This window comes from Octopus bimaculoides, chromosome 20, assembly GCF_001194135.2.
Source record: "Octopus bimaculoides isolate UCB-OBI-ISO-001 chromosome 20, ASM119413v2, whole genome shotgun sequence".
Lineage (NCBI taxonomy): Eukaryota > Metazoa > Mollusca > Cephalopoda > Octopoda > Octopodidae > Octopus > Octopus bimaculoides.
In genome coordinates this window covers 32,143,138-32,151,891 of record NC_069000.1, presented here as the reverse complement: position 1 = coordinate 32,151,891, position 8,754 = coordinate 32,143,138, and the positions used below count along the sequence as shown (strand labels likewise).

The following is an 8,754-nucleotide window of genomic DNA, read 5'->3' as shown; positions in this document are numbered from 1 at the left end:
ATATATATATATATATATATAATATGATATAATATAAATAATATATAAATATATGCATATATTCATACATATATGTACATACCTACATCTATATGTATACATACATGCATATATGGGTACAGGACATAAAAAAACCTTAAACACAATGAGAAACGAAAACATAAAAACGAAAACAGAAAACGAACTTTTTTCGACCAACGCAAAAAAACAAAAACAAACAAACAGAGAAACGAGACATGCAACTTAAAGAGTATACCCCTCCATCAGTCGTCCCTGTTCCATCTACTGCGCGTTTCGAATGCAAGGACAATACGAGACTTTGGTGCAGGAGCGTCTGTGTGGTGAGTAGCTTGCTTACCAACCACATGGTTCCGAGTTCAGTCTCACTGCGTGGCAACTTGGGCTAGTGTCTTCTACTATAGACTCAGGCCGATCAAAACCTTGTGAGTAGATTTGGTAGACAGAAACTGAAAGAAACCTGTCGTATATATATACATATAATATGTGTGTGTATATGCTTGTGTGTCTGTGTTTGTTCCCCCAACATCGCTTCACAACCGATGCTGGTGTGTTTACGTCACCATAACCTAGCGGCTTGGCAAAAGAGGCCGGTAGAATAAGTACTAGGATTACAATGTATAACTGCTGGAGTCGATTTGTTCGACTAAAAGGTGGTGCTCCAGCATGGCCGCAGTCACATGACTGAAACAAGTAAAACAGTAAAAAAAAGAGAATATATATATATATATCCTGCCACAGGTTCGTATAGATAAATTATGCAGTGGAGGTTCATTGAATGTGTTCACACAACGCAATTCGCGAGTCTACCAAAACGATCTCTATTTCATTTTATTGGCCACTGTGGGCCCTACAGAGTGAGGACGAACAAGGACAGACAATACAATAGAAGTTAGGACATAAAACATAAACGAATGAATGAAATGGCTTTATATAATGGATGAAGGTGTAATGGCTACTCGAACCCCACTTTCGAGTAGTACCATTCTAACTATATTTTTTTCCTCTTTTTAATACTTTTCTTTTCTTCTCTAGGCACAAGACCCAAAATTTTGGGGGCGGGAGCCAGTCGATTAGATCGATCCCAGTACGCAACTGGTACTTAATTTGTCGACCCCAAAAGTAATTTGAACTCGGAACGTAAACACAGACGAAATACCACTAAGCATTTCGCCCGGCGTGCTAACGTTTCTTATTTCTTTGCTGCCCGAATGGGGCTAAACAGAGAGGGGACAAACAAGGACAGACAAAAAGATTAAGTCGATTACATCGACCCCAGTGCGTAATTGGTACTTAATTTATCTACCCCGAAAGGATGAAAAGTAAAGTCGACCTCGGCAGAATTTGAACTCAGAACCTAACGGCTGACGAAATACTGCCAGGCATTTCGCCCGGCGCGCTAACGTTTCTGCCAGCTCGCCGCCTTTCCTCTTCTTTATACTAACGTTTATCAAATTTATTTATCTTAGTATATGAAATATGGTGTCAAGTGTTCAAATTCCTTGCTTTTTCACTGTGAAGTAACAGTGCCACTTTGTGAAATATATGTTACGTAAGTTGAACCATCATGTATTGACTTCAAAAGAGTTATTTCATATTAGGTGATATAAGGACATGGATGAAGCTGCTTTGTTTGTTGCTTTAGTCCATTAGCTCCGAGTCAGTTCTGATCGAGCAAACCTACAATAGTATATGTTCTCATATGGACAATGGAGTCTTTTCTAAATAATATCTCATGGATATTTCAAGGATGATGGGTATGGGTTCTGGGGAAAATTTGGTTGTTATATCTAGCAAGTCGAACGTCCACATAGTGGCATTGTTGCAATTGCTGATTTGCTCGGATCTGCCCTCACTGGATCATTGATCAACACCAGGCCTGCCCACATCCTTCTGCGCAATTTACAATATGTAACATATCTGGTCCTGTGCCTTTATTGTGCAAACAAAATATATCACGAACTACATCATCCAATGTGTCCTCCCTTTTTTTTCTCAAATAGAATGATTTAAGGGAGATTTTGCTGTTATTTCCAGTAGACTCTTGCCTCATCTTTGGTTCCATATTAGGATAATGTACGAAAGTGAGATAGACACAGACGAAGAGACGAATACAGAAGGCACAAAAATTAAGAAGAAAGAAGCAAAGAGAGAGAGAGAGAGAGAGAGAGAGAGAGAGAGAGAGAGAGAGAGAGAGAGAGAGAGAGAGAGAGAGAGAGAGAGATACTGTGGACACTTCCCCACTTTTCTTTACGCATCATCTAAACCATTAGCTGTTGTTGGAAACCAACGGTAACAACTGAGTCAGGTGATCCTGAAGTTACACTTTACTTCATTAAGAACTAAGTTACAGAATGTTCAATCTAAGATGCAGCAGGTTTTATAGCTGTCCTCTACGTCTTAGTATTATACATATATAGATAACATACATGCACTGACTCCAAATATTGTACACATACATACATGCAAAAACACCACGTTGTGGTAGTTGAAATTTCAATGAAAAAAACCATGGATCTAGGTTAGAAACCAGCTCTTTAGGCAAACAATCTTGAAATAAGACTGAATAATATTTTCTACTCTAGGCACATGGCCCGAAATTTTGAGAGTGGGCCAATCGATTAGATCGAACCCAGTAGGCAACTGGTACTTTATCGACTCGAAAGGATGTAAGGCAAAGTCAACCTCGGCAGAATTTGAACTCAGAAGTTGAAGACAGACGAAATACTGCTAAGCATTTCGCCCCGCGTGCTAACGTTTCTGCCAGCTTTGAAATAAGACTGAATAACATACATATGTATGCGTTTATGTATACAATATGTATGTGTATGTGTGAATATATGCATGCATAACCTGTCTCAGCATCGGGTATATGTATTTGATAATTTTTGCTGTATTATTACTACGTTAATGCTAATTTCATTTGCAATGCATGAATATATCTCAATATATCTCTATATGAGCTGGAGCAGACCACATTTATATATATGCATTGTTAGATATAATAAAAGGAATCAACATATACTTCTCTACCAAAAAGCTGTAAATATCTCAAGGGAAAAAGAACGAGAAAGAAACAAAGAAAACATGTAAAAAGCTATGTTATAAGATCAAATACCACCGAGGTCGACTTTGCCTTTCATCCTCTCGGGGTCGATAAAATAAGTACCAGCTGAGCATTGGGGGCCATTGAATCGACTTGCCACCCAACCCCAAAACTGCTGGCATCGTTCCAAAACTTGGAACCGATATTGTAATAAGAATGAAGGCGGGAAGCTAGCAGAATCATTGCCGCGCCGGGCAAAATGCTTAGCGGCATTTGGTCCGTCTTCACGTTCTGAGTTCAAATTCCATCGAGGCCGACTTTGCCTTTCATATTTTTGGGGTCGATAAAATAAGTACGAATTGATCACTGGGGTTGATGTTATTGATTTAAATCTTTCCCCAAAATCTGAAACCAATATTAACTATACTAGGCGTCATAAACTATAAATAACGTTGGCCTTTATCAAACATTTCAATGTGGATATCGTGTTACTGTACATGATAACACAGACGTTTTAAACTTATTTCATAACTATACGATGTATACTCATTGATTCAAGTAGAATAAAGCTTATGCATTTTATATCAATTATTGTTTACTTATTGCCTGGGGAAAATGACTTAGGGACCGCCCAAATGGATATTGATAAAGCACAGATATTAGAGGCTTGTAATCAGTGCGTTGCGTCTTTGCTCCTTCAGCGTACGTAGTATGAATCGGTCATAGTACATGCAGTCTTTTCTGTGGTACGTAGCTGAATCATGCACAGGGTATGTACGTGTATGCCTGTATGTATAGTGTGTGTATGTGTGTGTGTGCGTGTGTGTGGATGTGTGTGTGAGTATGTGTTTGTAATATACAAGATGAAATATATTTTCAACGAGCTACGTTTCTGTATGAAGCCTACGAAACTTTGAGTCGTATAGGGCTGAATCAAACCGTAATAATAATAATAATAATAATAATAATAATAATAATAATAATAATAATAATAATAATAACATAATAATAACAATAATAATAATAATAATCGATGATGCCTTCGGGTTTGTGGTCGTACCATATCATTTTCGATGATGCCTTCATAGAAAATGATAATGCAAAGATCATGTGGGATTTTATGATTCAGTGCGACCATGAGAAATAGAAAAGGAAGCCAGACGTAGTTTTAATTGTGAACGAGAGCAAACTATGCTGTATGCCCAGCCCAGCTGACAACACGGTACGCGATAAGGAAGAAAGAAATGTCGATAGATATGACAGGTTAGCTTGGGAGGTATAAGCAGTTGAGGTCAATGGAAAAGGTGGTAGTATTACTAATAATTGTCAGAGCCCTGGGAACAGCGAGCAAAAATCTTGAGAAGTACATGGAACAAATAGGGGCTGCTATAAGGGTGGAGCATTTGAAGAAAACAGCACTGCTTGGAACCGCTCCAATACTGCGGAAGGTGCTCGAAAAATAAGGGATGTTGCCTTAGTTCACTGGTAGTGAACAGCTGACACCGTAGTACATCTCCAGCATTAGAAGCTGTGCAAAGACAATAAAAGAATAGTAATAATAAGTGCTGGATCCCTGGGAATTGTGAGTAAAATTCTTGTGAAGTACATGGAGCAAATAGGAGCTGCAATATGGGTGGAGTACTGGCAGAAAACAACGGTGCTTGGATATATATATATATGCGTGTCACTGTGTCTGAGCATGTGAGTGTGTATGTGTGTTTGCACGCGCATGCGTACTTATTCAATAAAAAAATATGACTTCCATCACGATGCAAATCTAATAAAGAATCGGTATTCTTATGCTGCATTAATTTTACTATTTTTGCCTGGAATCATTTTTGTTTTTACGTTTCATTTAGCTGAAATATGAAATATAAAACACGATACTTGAATAATGAACACGCTTTATTTGTATATACTTCACATCATCTTCAAAATCTTTTTTATTTGTATTATATGGAACGTATCATGCATTAAACATAATGTTATGAAAATACAGATACCCATTATTTTAAGTTCTGAAAACTGAAATAAACACTTTTATAACAGATTCATTGGAAATTATTTAAAAATGAATGCAAATACATATTTAAGAACCACAACATTTTTTTTACTCTAATATGTGTCATGTAGACAATGGGTCTACATGGCATTTGATGCAGTGAGGGTGTAGTTTTATATTGATCAATAATTTATACAAGAAAAACAAATATATTATCTGAATATATATTTCATATTTATCAAGCCATTGTTTGTGGTGACATATTGTAAATGTATAACGGTAGACTGTCGTAGTCCGAGAAAGGACGTTCTGTAATTCTTGCTGATCAAACCTGCTCAAATGACTTGTTTATAGTGATCAAATATTTCAGCTGTACGTCAGCGCGTTCCCTTCATCAAATCAACATTGCCTGAACAGGTGTGCGGTGTACTACACGTCGAGTGTCGAAGTGATCGTCGAGCAATGTGAGATGAAGTTGTTTTCTTACGAATACAAAGCTCTACTCGGTCCAGGAATTAAACCACGATCTCATGATCGGGAATGCAACACATAAGCCCCACTGTATGTTTTTCTAATTGAACTACTCATGGCGCACACGAAATATGTTGAGTGAATGTATAATTTGAATTTAACAGTTCACAGCAGATGTGTAACATGTAGAGTGAGTGTATAGCTTTTATAACAGCAATCTATAGCACAAATGAAACATGTAGAGAGTGTAAAATTGTATATATTCATAATCCATGGGACACACGAAATATTTCAAATCAGTTTATAATGTTATAATAACAGTCCACCCTGCATAAACGCGTAGTGAGTATATTATATATGTAATAATCAATGGTACGCAACAAAGATGTATGGGTGAGTGTATAATTTTAGATTTAACCATTCTTAGGTAATGTTATTGTTTTTCAATATTCCTATTTTCGGTGCCTACTTGCTGGAGAATCGTTATGACGCTGGGCAAAATGCTCTGCGGCATTTCGTCCAACATAAGTTCTGTGATCAAATACCACCGAGTTCGACCTTACCTTTCATTCTTTCGGGAGCAATAAAATAAGTGACTATTAGCTCCTTTCCTGAAACTGCTAGCCTTGTGTCAAAATTTGAAACCAATAATCCGTATTACATCACAATGAATTTGTTTTGACTTGGTGATTATGTATTGCATTTTCTGAACGATTCATAGTGCAACGAAGCTTGTAATGGTGGTGGAATAATGTGCGTAGTCTCTTTTGGAGGACTTACTGTTTCGCTGAATATTATAGGTCTTTGCTGTATGTGTTAAAATGCTAGAGCCATGGCCGTGTTGAAGTCACCAGCGACTTAATCGATCCAAAACCCCCGCAGATTAAGGTGAACGTCCGTCGCGTATTCGTTCAGTGTCCCCACAATGGTGAATCGGGGGGTTGAAACACGCGCAAGACAGATTCGTTAATCCGTGGAATCTATCAAGAAGATTGACTTACTGCTGTACTTCTTTTTTTAGGAAGAAAAGCAATCTGGTGATTATAGCGAAAGATTTTGAGCAGTGAACGCTGTTCAACAGAAATTTTCGTCTCAGGTCAGGCTCCCATAAACATGTACTGCTTAAACTATAACATGCATTTAGACAGGAAGTTGCTGCCCTCCAGTAAATTTTGTCAATAGTTGATATGAGTGTTAAAAACGGTGAGTCTAAATGGGCCTCCTCTTTCTGTGTATGCTGGTTGCGAGAATTCAGCGAGGCCAGTTTCCTTTGATAATCTTTTATTGTTTGCACTCTTTGTTGTTACTCTTTATTTGGGGATGCTTCCTTGTTTATATTTTATATTGTACACTATTATTGCTATTCATTATTTAATTAGCAATGTGTTCATTTGTTAGTGTTGATATCATTTTAAACGCTTAAACGATGTAACCCCCACCTTTGGTTCTATCTATCATTTTTCTTTGTATTTCACCTTAATGGACGTATGTAGCAAGCCATCTGAGTTACAATGCTGCCGAGGTCAGCTTTGCCTTTCGTCCCTATAGACCTAATAAAATTAGGCACCAGTCAAGTACTATTGTTGATAAAATCCACTTATAACCTCTATTCAAAACTGACTGTTGGTGCTTGTGCCTACCTCATATGCTATTTCATATCTTTTACAATTCAACAATATGATACCACCATAACATCCTTTTCTGATGTGGATTTGAACCATCAAACTGTCGATTTATGACGTCACATCCAATCAACCTATTCGTCTACTCATCTCCGTTCATGTTAATAAAAGGAAAAAAAACCACAACAAAAGAAAGACTAAATATACAAAAAACAATAGCAACAAAACCGTAGGCAATACTATGAACCGTAATATTCAAATATGACTTACGGTTGTCATTTTGAGAGAAAGTTGTGATCTAGGATCTGCAAGAGAGGGTTTCTTCCGAAGTCTTTGGAGAGGCTCCTTAAACAAATTTACGAGCTCCTTACGGAAACTCCTGCCACTTATGATATAGATGAAAAAATTTAAAAAGCTGTTAGTATAGGAGAGAAAATGTGTGATACGATAAATTGGTTTTAAAACATTGTTGGCATATATAGTAGTTCGGTCAGAAAACGTCATTATCATTCCTAATAGAGCAAATGGGAATGTGAAGACGACGAACATGATATTAATAGATAGAACTAGTCGTATGATGTTATCATTTTGTCCCTGTCGGTCAGAATGGATGTTACCCTGAGATGCCAAAAATCGCTTTCTTTTTGACAGTTGCTTTATAATGATACCGACACACACAAATAAAATTGCACATGGAATGAACGAGTAGACTGTATTAAAGATAATGTACTTTGTTAGATGATACCACTTGGGCTCTTCACTGATACAGTAGCTTTTCTTAGTGCCATTTCTCGATAAAGTTTCTGTGAAATTGTAATAAATTAAAGTTGGCATGTAAATTAGGATCAGAGCAGATGTCGTGATGAGGAGTATGACGATGTCTCGTAGCCACGTTCGGCTTCGTATGAAATCGCCACCCAGTGGAGATTTAATAGCACGCGCCCGTTGGACGGTTATTATTACAACGATCCATGAAGATAAGCTCAAAAATAATCTTTCAAAAAACGGCAAAACTTTACAGAAGAATATAGAGGTATTTCTCAAGGATAACTTGAAGACGAACGTTCGCCATTTGTCAAAGCAAGAGAGTAGCAAAATGCAAAAGTCACTTACTGCCAATGCAACCAAATAAAAGTTGATGCTTAGACGCCTCTGAGATTTGCGGCAAAGGATAATGATGCAGAAAAGATTAGCAACAAGACCAACAGGAAAGACGAAAAAGCCAAAATATTGAGCGAAAATGAAAATAAAAGAACTTAGTGACATACTTATTGGAATGTAGGCTCTACTTATGATAAAAGTAGAGGACGCTCTAAGTGGTCGATGGACATGGTAAAAGTTTTCAATCGAATCACTTAATTCCAGCCGTTCTATAAAAACGAAGGATACGTTGGATAATGTGGTCTTAGGACTACTGTATCATACAAAAAAGAAAATACGATGATAACGGTTGGAACACATTTGAACATAGGTCTGACTAGTCAGATTGCCCTTAGTCTAAAGAACAAATTTGCTACTACTACTACTACTACTACTACTACTACTACTACTACTACTACTACTGCTGCTGCTACTGCTGCTGCTGCTGCTACTAC

At 37.4% G+C, this 8,754-nt stretch overlaps 1 protein-coding gene across 1 annotated transcript in view; it reads right to left on the bottom strand.

Annotated features, from left to right (window-relative positions):
* LOC106877684 (pleckstrin homology domain-containing family G member 7) overlaps positions 1 to 8,754 on the bottom strand; it is a 183,844-nt gene that overhangs the window by 91,343 nt on the left and 83,747 nt on the right. The gene's annotated exons all lie outside the window — the stretch shown is intronic.